General features: G+C 46.5%; 1 long non-coding RNA gene and 1 other non-coding gene across 2 annotated transcripts in view; both read right to left on the bottom strand.

Moving 5' to 3' along the window:
- LOC144229706 (uncharacterized) overlaps positions 1-532 on the bottom strand; it is a 7,212-nt gene extending 6,680 nt beyond the window's left edge. The window contains exon 1 of the long non-coding RNA XR_013334565.1: positions 399-532. This is a non-coding gene — a long non-coding RNA (uncharacterized LOC144229706). The remainder of the gene's footprint in view (positions 1-398) is intronic.
- A 276-nt stretch (positions 533-808) lies between these two features.
- Positions 809-880, bottom strand: TRNAP-AGG (transfer RNA proline (anticodon AGG)). Its single transcript has one exon. It is a non-coding gene; the product is annotated as a tRNA-Pro (tRNA).
- Positions 881-8,899: the final 8,019 nt, after the last annotated feature.

Raw genomic sequence — 8,899 nt, 5'->3', positions numbered from 1 at the left:
TGGGGGCTTTCCCCTTGCCCCCCCCCCCCCGCCAAGGGCGTGGGCGCAGGTCCTGACCTTCCGTCACAGAGACACCCCAAGAGCCCGCGGGCCCCAGGAGGAAGCGACAGGGCGACAGCAGGGCAGCTGAGGCAAGCGGGGAGCTTCCGAAGGGTGAAGGGGCAAGAACACTGGCCCCTCGGAGAGCCGACGGCCAAGAAGCAACGGCTGCCACGGACCCTGACTCAAAGGAAGCTTGGGGTCCGAGAAGCTGGAAGCGGGCGGCTGGCCCTGCGCAGCCCTGGAAGGNGGTATGATTCTCGCTTCGGGTGCGAGAGGTCCCGGGTTCAAATCCCAGAGGAGCCCAGGCTTTTCTTTCTGTCTCTGCGCACATCACCCTCCCCCGTCTCTTTTCTTACCCACGCGGCGCGTGCAAAGACTTGCACGACAGAGGACTCTGGGCGCCCGGGCTCGAGTGTTGCTTCCCCCGATTCTGCGAAGCCAGAAACCGAGCGGGATCAATTCGTACCAAATGGCCGCGGTGCGTCGGCGAGCGCGGGGCGGGACCGCGNGCACCTGCGGGCGACGCAGACGGAACCCTGCGTCCCTCGCACACGCGCGCGACCCCGACGCTCGCAGGGGACAGCGTTTCCAGGGTTACAGTGTCCTCAAACTTTCTACGTTTTCACGTGGTCTTTTAATGGTATTGGGGGCAGTGTTAAAAAAAAAAAAACACCTCAATTTTGTGTTCGCACCAACATAAACTTCTTACGTGGATTGCTCCATTCTAAAATCCAGATATTTAAATTCATCAGGGAAAGCGAAAAGAGGGCTCGTCCGGGATTTGAACCCGGGACCTCTCGCACCCTAAGCGAGAATCATACCCCTAGACCAACGAGCCGATGTAGTCGTCTGCCGCCTGCCATCCTAAAGGAAGAAACTTATTCTGGCGCCCCCAAGTGGTTGCTTCTATATCGTGTTTGTAATGTTCTCGTGTTCGTGTTCTCCAGCTTTCTATTTTCTTTTTCAACTTTTCATCCTTAAGAATCTGACACAGAAAGAAAAAACGGTCTCATTACCAGTGTAATATTTACCTCTCATTCCGAAAACCAGAATTCTGTTTATATTCATCGCTAATGGATCGCAGTAGGTGTCTGTTGCAATGTCCCCGTGGCAGGAAAATTCCAGACACTTTTCCTTACTGTGTTCTGGACCTTGCGCTTTCCAATAATAGTAAAATTGTCGTTTCTGGACTACTTTTTATCCGAGTGTTCAAAATGCCACCTGTCCAAGCCTTGTGAATTCCCATCTTTTGTTTTTACTCAGACTGTTCTCTTCAGCTGGAAAATCTCTTTCCTTTTGGATAAATCCCAAACCCTAACCTTCCCAAACTCTAACCTTCCCCGATAAATCCTTTAACATATTAAAAATCAGTTGTATGTGGCATATAATTGGGGTGCACTCTCGTCTCTCTAATCATGATTTACTGGAGGACAAGACACCAACACTGGAATCTGTATAACTGGCGACCAGTTGTGTAATTCATTATAATTGGTGTCCGATTGTCCCAACATCTGTATGGCATGGCTTGTTTACTATACTTTAAATCTTAAATACTTAGTATTTAAGCTTATGCTAACAAAGCTTGTGCTCAATAAGTAATTGATGAATGGGTGCAATTAGTTTCAAGTTCCTTAAAGATACAAATCTTGGTAAACTGTCTCTCTAACAAATAACTAACCATACGGGCAACAACAAATAGAAGGGTGGGTAGCCTAAATAGACCTCTTCATTTATTTTATTTCTCATCAGTGTATTCATTCATCTGTTTTCTCATTCATTCAACAAACAGTAGACGTACTAGGTACCAGGCACTGAATTGTCAACCTTCTTCCTACGGTTTGACACTGGCAAATTATAGTTTTGGAGCTCTAACTTTCCCCACCCTGCTTTGTTTTATTTGAAACTGTCCTAACTTGAGTCTGGAGTTCTTTAGGGCTCAAGGCAAGGAGGATAAGAATACCCTTTAAAATGTTAATTAGTTCTAGATGCCAGCTCACTTTATTCATCAAAATGTAACTGGATAAAAATGTCCCCGGGACACTTAACACTTAAATATTAAGTGCTCTCCTTTCTCATTTGAATTTACTATAGTTATTAGTATTTTCAGGGATTTTTTCCTAACTCCTACTTCGCTCCAGTGATTGGAAAAGAGTTTGTCTATTACTCTTCAGGCTCCATTAGGCTGTCTCGTTTGCCTCTCACAACAATGCAGGAAGACCCTCAGTAACAAAACTCAGAATAGCAATCGCCTAACCCCCAGTGAGAAATAGATCTGCATCCTGGTGAAGGAACACCCGTGAGCTGTGACCTCTGCAAGGGACGTTCTTCCTTGTAGGATTCTGTGAGGCGGAAGTGGGGTACACAGGTTGCAGTGTACAGGGGATCAAGGATTTTTATTCCCGTCACAGTGCAGGAAGAGCCCGGTGACACAAACGTCTACTGGCCACCCCTCTCGAAGCACCCCCATTATGCTTGTTACCCCAATTTGGTGCCCAGAAACATCAGAGACACTAGAACTCTAATGCTCAAAATTTCAGCATCTTCTAGCAGAAATGCAACCCTCCTCCTGAATCAAGCCATTCTGGCAATAGATATGCTGACGAAATTGATTTCGCTTCAGGCAAATCTTTTTCGTGGTGGCCTGGGATCCATCTTTGGCTCTGCTATCTATCCATGAATAGTCCGATTCTCAGTGTTCCAGGAATCTCTTGCCATCGCGAGCCAGATCACAGTGTTCCAATTCCTGTAGCAACAGATCTTAAAAGACAAGGAGGGAAAGAACGCCAGCGAGAATGCGGGAGGTGGGGGAGGATTCTGCCACAATCACAAATAGCTGTTGGAAATTTTGGTGCCTGTCACCCTCTTCCTAATTTCTCCCACTAATTCCAGCTCTAGAAAATTCTGTCCGTGTATATTTGCTAACTCTGGATGCTCCTGAGTGTCCCTTATCTTTTTTTTAAAGTTTATTTATTTATTTATTTATTTATTGAGAGAGAGAGAGAGAGAGAGAGAGAGAGAGAGAGAGAGAGATTCCCAAGCAGGCTCCACACCAGCAGCACTGACCCAGACATGGGGGAACTCATGAATGTGAGATCATGACCTGAGCCAAAACCCAGAGTCAGACGCTTGACGGACTGTGCCACCCAGGGCCCCACTCCTGCATTTTTTGTGCACTGCATGAAAAAGGAAGGCTGTGAGGCAATGGGCCTGTGTACACAACTCTTATCAGAAAGCCTCTGCACATGACTTTTTCTTATTATTGATTCTGCAGGGAAAGTTCTTCCCCAAGGCGCCCCTTCTTGTCAGAGGCAGCCATCCATAAGAAGGATCTTTCTGACTTGATTGGAAGTCCTCAGTTGATTCCGATTGTATCGCCTAAACTGCTTAAGCTGATGAAGGGGAGTTTCTAGGAGGAAGTAGGAAGCATGGGAAGAGAGAGAGGTTTGTTGAATGAGGATTCTGGGCTAACTGATAATGATTGGAATCCAAGAGTTTTTCGTTTGTTTTCCCAGTTACTTTTTTTTTTTAATTTTTAAATGTTTTATTTACTTCTGAGAGAGAAAGAGAGAGAGAGTGTGTGTGTGAGGAGGGGAGGGTCAGGGAGAGAGGGAGATACAGAATCTGAAACAGGTTCCGGTCTCTGAGCTGTCAGCACAGAGCCCGACGTGGGGCTTGAACCCCTAAACTGTGAGATCATGACCTGAGCTGAAGTCAGACACTCAACCGACTGAGCCACCCAGGTGCCCCCTCTCCCCCATTTGCTTTCTACAGCAGGGTCAGAAACCACAGTGTAAGGACTATGGCTCAAATAAGCTTGCATGGTGGTTTTTTCTCCACTAGATTAATTTAATGATCCTTCATCCATCTCTTTATCCAACAAATACAAGCAGAGCTATATTGTATGGGGAGAGTTTGCGGTCTGAATGGCTGGTAAGCACAGGCCTCTTTGAGAAGATAACATGAGAGCAAAGTCTGGGAGGGCAAGAAGGTGGGAGTCAGGTGCGTGTCTGGAAGCCCCAGCGGGTAGAGGGGATAGCCGGTGGAAACACCCTGACACGGGCGTGTACCTGGAACGTTCCAGAAACGGCAATGAGGACAGTGTGGCTGAGAGGAGGGGCAAGTGTGAGAGTAATAGATGAGGCTGCCTGTGTGCCCGGCTCCGTCTGAAGCCCTGGGAAAACAGAGACCTGTGTGGTGAGTCCCTGCAGTTCCTTGGGGGGGGACCATTTCATATGGGACACAGACAAGTAAGTGGGTAACAGGCAGGTGCTGATATGGTGCTCGTAACGTTTACCAAGAACGTCCTGCCCAAGACATACTCCCATTTGTGTTCACAAAGACCTTGTGAGAGGAGTCCTCTTCTCAAACCCAAGGACGGTGTTCTGGAAATCAGACCGAGTGCAGAGGCGCAGCGGGTGGCAGTGGTCAGGGCGCACAGGGCAGTGTGGGCACATGTTAGAGACTGCGGGAAGCCTTTCTAGAGGAAATCACCCTCCGCTCCTGTGGTGAAAGATGAGAAGATACGTGTTGACCGAGGGGCACGGGGAGGCCCGAAGCCTGAGGAAGCAGCGAGAACAGAGCCCCGCGGGCGTGAAGAGGCAGGGCTGGACCTGCGAGTGGCTTTGGATTGCAGGCCAGAGGTCCCAGGGCAGCAGGTCACAGACGCCGTCTGCAGGGGTGTGCGTGCCGGCCACGGTGCTGGGACTTCGTGCTAAGGGCAACAAGGAGCCGATGAAAGGCTCTAGAAAGGGTGTTCATGGGAAATTCATTCTGTCCGCTTTCAGGTGGTTGTGGAAGTTCTGGAAATATCTGAGCTCTTGCAGGTACGCGGAGGGAAAGCACGGCAGAGGCCGCCCCCTGCGAGACACCTCATGGTCAAGTGTTCTTGTTTGTTCCCTCTGGCCTGGGTTCCCTGCCTGTGGGGGTCGCGCCCAGGCTATGGGGGACTGGAGAGAATGCCAAGGGGTGCAGTGCAGGGGAGTAGCTGGCTGGGGCTGGAAGCTAGGCCCAGCTCGTTAGGTGTCCTCACAGACCAGCTTCTCTTCCTCGGCACATACACACACACACACGTGGTTTTTTAATTAATTAATTTTGGGGGGTAATGTTTTATTTATTTTTGAGAGAGAGGGAGAGACAGAGTGAGCAGGGGAGGGTCAGAGAGAGAGAGGGAGACACAGAATCTGAAGCAGCTCCAGGCTCTGAGCTGTCAGCACAGAGCCCGACGTGGGGCTCGAACCCACGAACCGTGAGATCATGACCTGAGCCGAAGTTGGACACTTAACCGACTGAGCCACCCAGGCGCCCCAATTAATTTATTTTTTAATTTACATCCAAGTTAGGAGTAGTTTCCTTAATCCCCCTCCCACAAGCCCTCCAGTAACCCTTTGTTTGTTCTCTATATTTAAGAGTCTCTTATGTTTGTCCCCCTCCCTGTTTTTATATTATTTTTGCTTCCCTTTCCTTATGTTCGTCTGCTTTGTATCTTAAAGTCCTCATATTAGTGACGTCATACAATATTTGTCTTTCTCTGACTAATTTCACTTAGCATAATCCCCTCCAGTTCCATCCACATAGTTGCAAATGACAAGATTTCATTCTTTTTGATTGCCGAGTAATACTCCATTGTATATATATACCATATCTTCTCTATCCATTCACCTGTCGATGGACATTTGAATTCTTTCCATACTTCAGCTATTGTCGATAGCGCTGCTATAAACATTGGGGTGCATGTGCCCCTTCAAAACAGCACACCTGTATCCCTTGCATAGATACCTAGTGGTGCAATTGCTGGGTCACAGGGTTCTATTTTTAATTTTTTTTAATGTTTTTTTAAAATTTATATCTGGGAGAGAGAGAGAGACAGCGTGAGCAGGGGAGGGTCAGAGAGAGAGGGAATCACAGACTCCGAAACAGGCTCCAGGCTCTGAGCTGGCAGTCAACACAGAGCCCGACGCGGGGCTCGAACCCACGAACCGCGAGATCATGACCTGAGCAAAAGTCGGACGCTTAACCGACCAAGCCACCCAGGCGCCCCTATTTTTAATTTTTTGAGGAAACTCAAAAATGGACTGTTTTCCAGAGTGGCTGCCCCAGTGTGCATTCCCACCAGCCGTGCAAAAGAGTTCCTCTTTCTCCGCATCCTCACCAACATCTGTTGTTGCCTGAGTTGTTAATGTTAGCCATTCTGACAGGTGTGAGGTGGTATCTCATTGTGGTTTTGATTTGTATTTCTCTGATGATGAGTGATGTTGAGCATTTTTTTCATGTGTCTGTCAGCCATCTGGATGCCTTCTTTGGAGAAGTGTCTATTCATGTCTTTTGCTCATTTCTTCACTGGATTATTTGTGTTTTGGATGTTGAGTTTGATAAGTTCTTTATAGATTTTGGATACTAACCCTTTATCTGATATGTCCTTTGCAAATATCTCCTCCCATTCTGTCGGCTGCCTTTTAGTTTTGGTGATTGTTTCCTTCACTGCGCAGCTTTTTATTTTAATGAGGTCCCAATAGTTCATTTTTGTTTTTGTTTCCCTTGCCTCCAGAGACGTGTTGAGTAAGAAATTGCTGCTGCCGAGGTCAAAGAGGTTTTTTTGTTTGTTTCTGTTTTTTTACTAATGAGTTTATTTATTTAACGAATATAATTTATTGTCAAATTGGCTTACATACAACACTCAGTGCTCATCCCAAGTGCCCTCCTCAATGTCCATCACCCATTTCCCCCCTCCTCCACCCCCATCCACCCTTAGTTTGTCCTCTGTATTTAATAGTCTCTTGGGGTTTGCCTCCCTCCCTCTCTATTTGTATCTATTTTCCCCCTTTTCCTCCCACCATGGTCTTCTGTTCAGTTTCTCGAGATCCACATATGAGTGAAAACATATGATATCTGCCCTTCTCTGACTGACTTATTTCACTCAGCATAATACCTTCCGGTTCCATCCACGTTGCTGCAAACGGCATGATTTCATTCTTTCTCATTGCCAAGTAGTTTTCCCGTATATATATAAACCACATCTTTTTTATCCATTCCTCAGTTGATGGACATTTAGGCTCTTTCCATAATTTGGCTATAAACATTGGGGTGCATGTGCCCCTATGCATCAGCACTCCTGTATCCTTTGGGTAAATTGCTAGTAGTGCTACTGCTGAGTCACAGGGGAGTTCTATTGTTAATTATTTGAGGCACCTCCACACTGTTTTTCAGAGCAGCTGCACCAGTTTACATCCCCACCAACAGTGCAAGAAAGAGGGTGCCCATTTCTCCACATCCTCACCAGCATCTGTAGTTTCCTGATTTGTTCATTTTAGCCACTCTGACCAGTGTGAGGTGGTCTCTCAGTGTGGTTTTGATTTGTATTTCCCTGATGATGAGTGATGTTGAGCATCTTTTCATGTGTCTGTTGGCCATCTGGAGGTCTTTGGAAAAATGTCTATTCATGTCTTCTCCCCATTTATTCACTGGATTATTTGTTTTTCAGGTGTTGAGTTTGGTAAGTTCTTTATAGATTTTGGACACTAGCCCTTTATCCGATATGTCATTTGCAAATATCTTCTCCCGTTCTGTCGGTTGCCTTTTAGTTTTGTTGTTTCCTTTGCAGTGCAGAAGCTTTTTATCTTGATGAGGTCTCAATAGTTCATTTTTGCTTTTGATTCCCTTGCCTTTGGAGATGTGTTGAGTCAGAAATTGCTGCGGTTGAGGTCGAAGAGGTTGTTGATTGGTTTCTCCTCTAGGGTTTTGATAGTTTTCTGTCTCACATTTAGGTCTTTCATCCATTTTGAATTTATTTTTGTGTATGGTGTAAGAAAGTGGTCCAGGTTCATTCTTCTGCATGTTGCTGTCCAGCTCTCCCAGCAACATTTGCTAAAGAGGCTGTCTTTTTTCCATTGGATGCTCTTCCCTGCTTTGTCCAAGATTAGTTGGCCATACATTAGTGGGTCCAATTCTGGGTTCTCTAGTCTATTCCATTGGTCTATGTGTCTGTTTTTGTGCCAATACCATACTATCTTGATGATTACAGCTTTGTAATCCCTCTTGAAGTCCAAGATTGTAACGCTTCCAGCTTTGATTTTCTTTTTCAAGATTGCTTTGGCTATTCGGGGTCTTTTGTGGTTCCATACAAATTTTAGGATTGTTTGTGCTAGCTCTATGAAGAATGCTGGTGTTATTTTGATAGGGATTGATATATATAAGTTTATTTACCTATTTTGAGAGAGACAGAGAGACAGAGAGCAAGCAGGGGAGGGGCAGAGAGAGAATCCCAAGCAGGGATGCAGGGCTTGAACTCACAAACCATGAGATCATGACCCAATCCAAAACCAAGAGTCAGACACGTAACCAACTGAGCCACCTAAGAGCCCCTATTCCTTGGCTCTTAGTTTTGGTTGCCTGGTAGTACCATTCTCTACTCAGGGCAAAAACTAGAGGTCACATCTGTCTTTCTGGATTCTTTTCTATTGATTAGACTTCCCATCCAATTGATCCCCAGTCCTGTCACTGTCTCACTGGAATGTTTCTCCACTTCTTGTCTTCCCCTCCACCTCTCCTCCCTCTCACCTTGTCTGCTGCAGCGGTAACCTTTGTAAAACACAGACTTGACCTTGTCACTCCCCTTCCTCTCCCCACTGCCCATGCAATAAAGACAACCCAGGGTTCTTCAAAAGATGCCCAGAGCATCCTCTTTCCATCGCAGCATTCTCTTTCCCTCACTTCTTTGAAGTTCCAAACCACACAGGATTTACCCACTGTTTCTTGGAGCTGGTGTTGCTTTCCCGTTTGAGTTTGCTTTTCCTGCTACTTTCTGGTGAACCTATACTCCTCCTTTAAAGTCCGTCTCAAATGCCACATCCTCTCTGCATCT

The sequence above is a fragment of the Crocuta crocuta genome, unplaced genomic scaffold, assembly GCF_008692635.1.
Source record: "Crocuta crocuta isolate KB4526 unplaced genomic scaffold, BGI_CrCroc_1.0 scaffold243, whole genome shotgun sequence".
In the NCBI taxonomy this organism is placed as follows: Eukaryota; Metazoa; Chordata; class Mammalia; order Carnivora; family Hyaenidae; genus Crocuta; species Crocuta crocuta.
The sequence above is the reverse complement of the archived record's forward strand: the minus strand, read 5'-3'. Positions and strand labels throughout refer to the sequence as shown.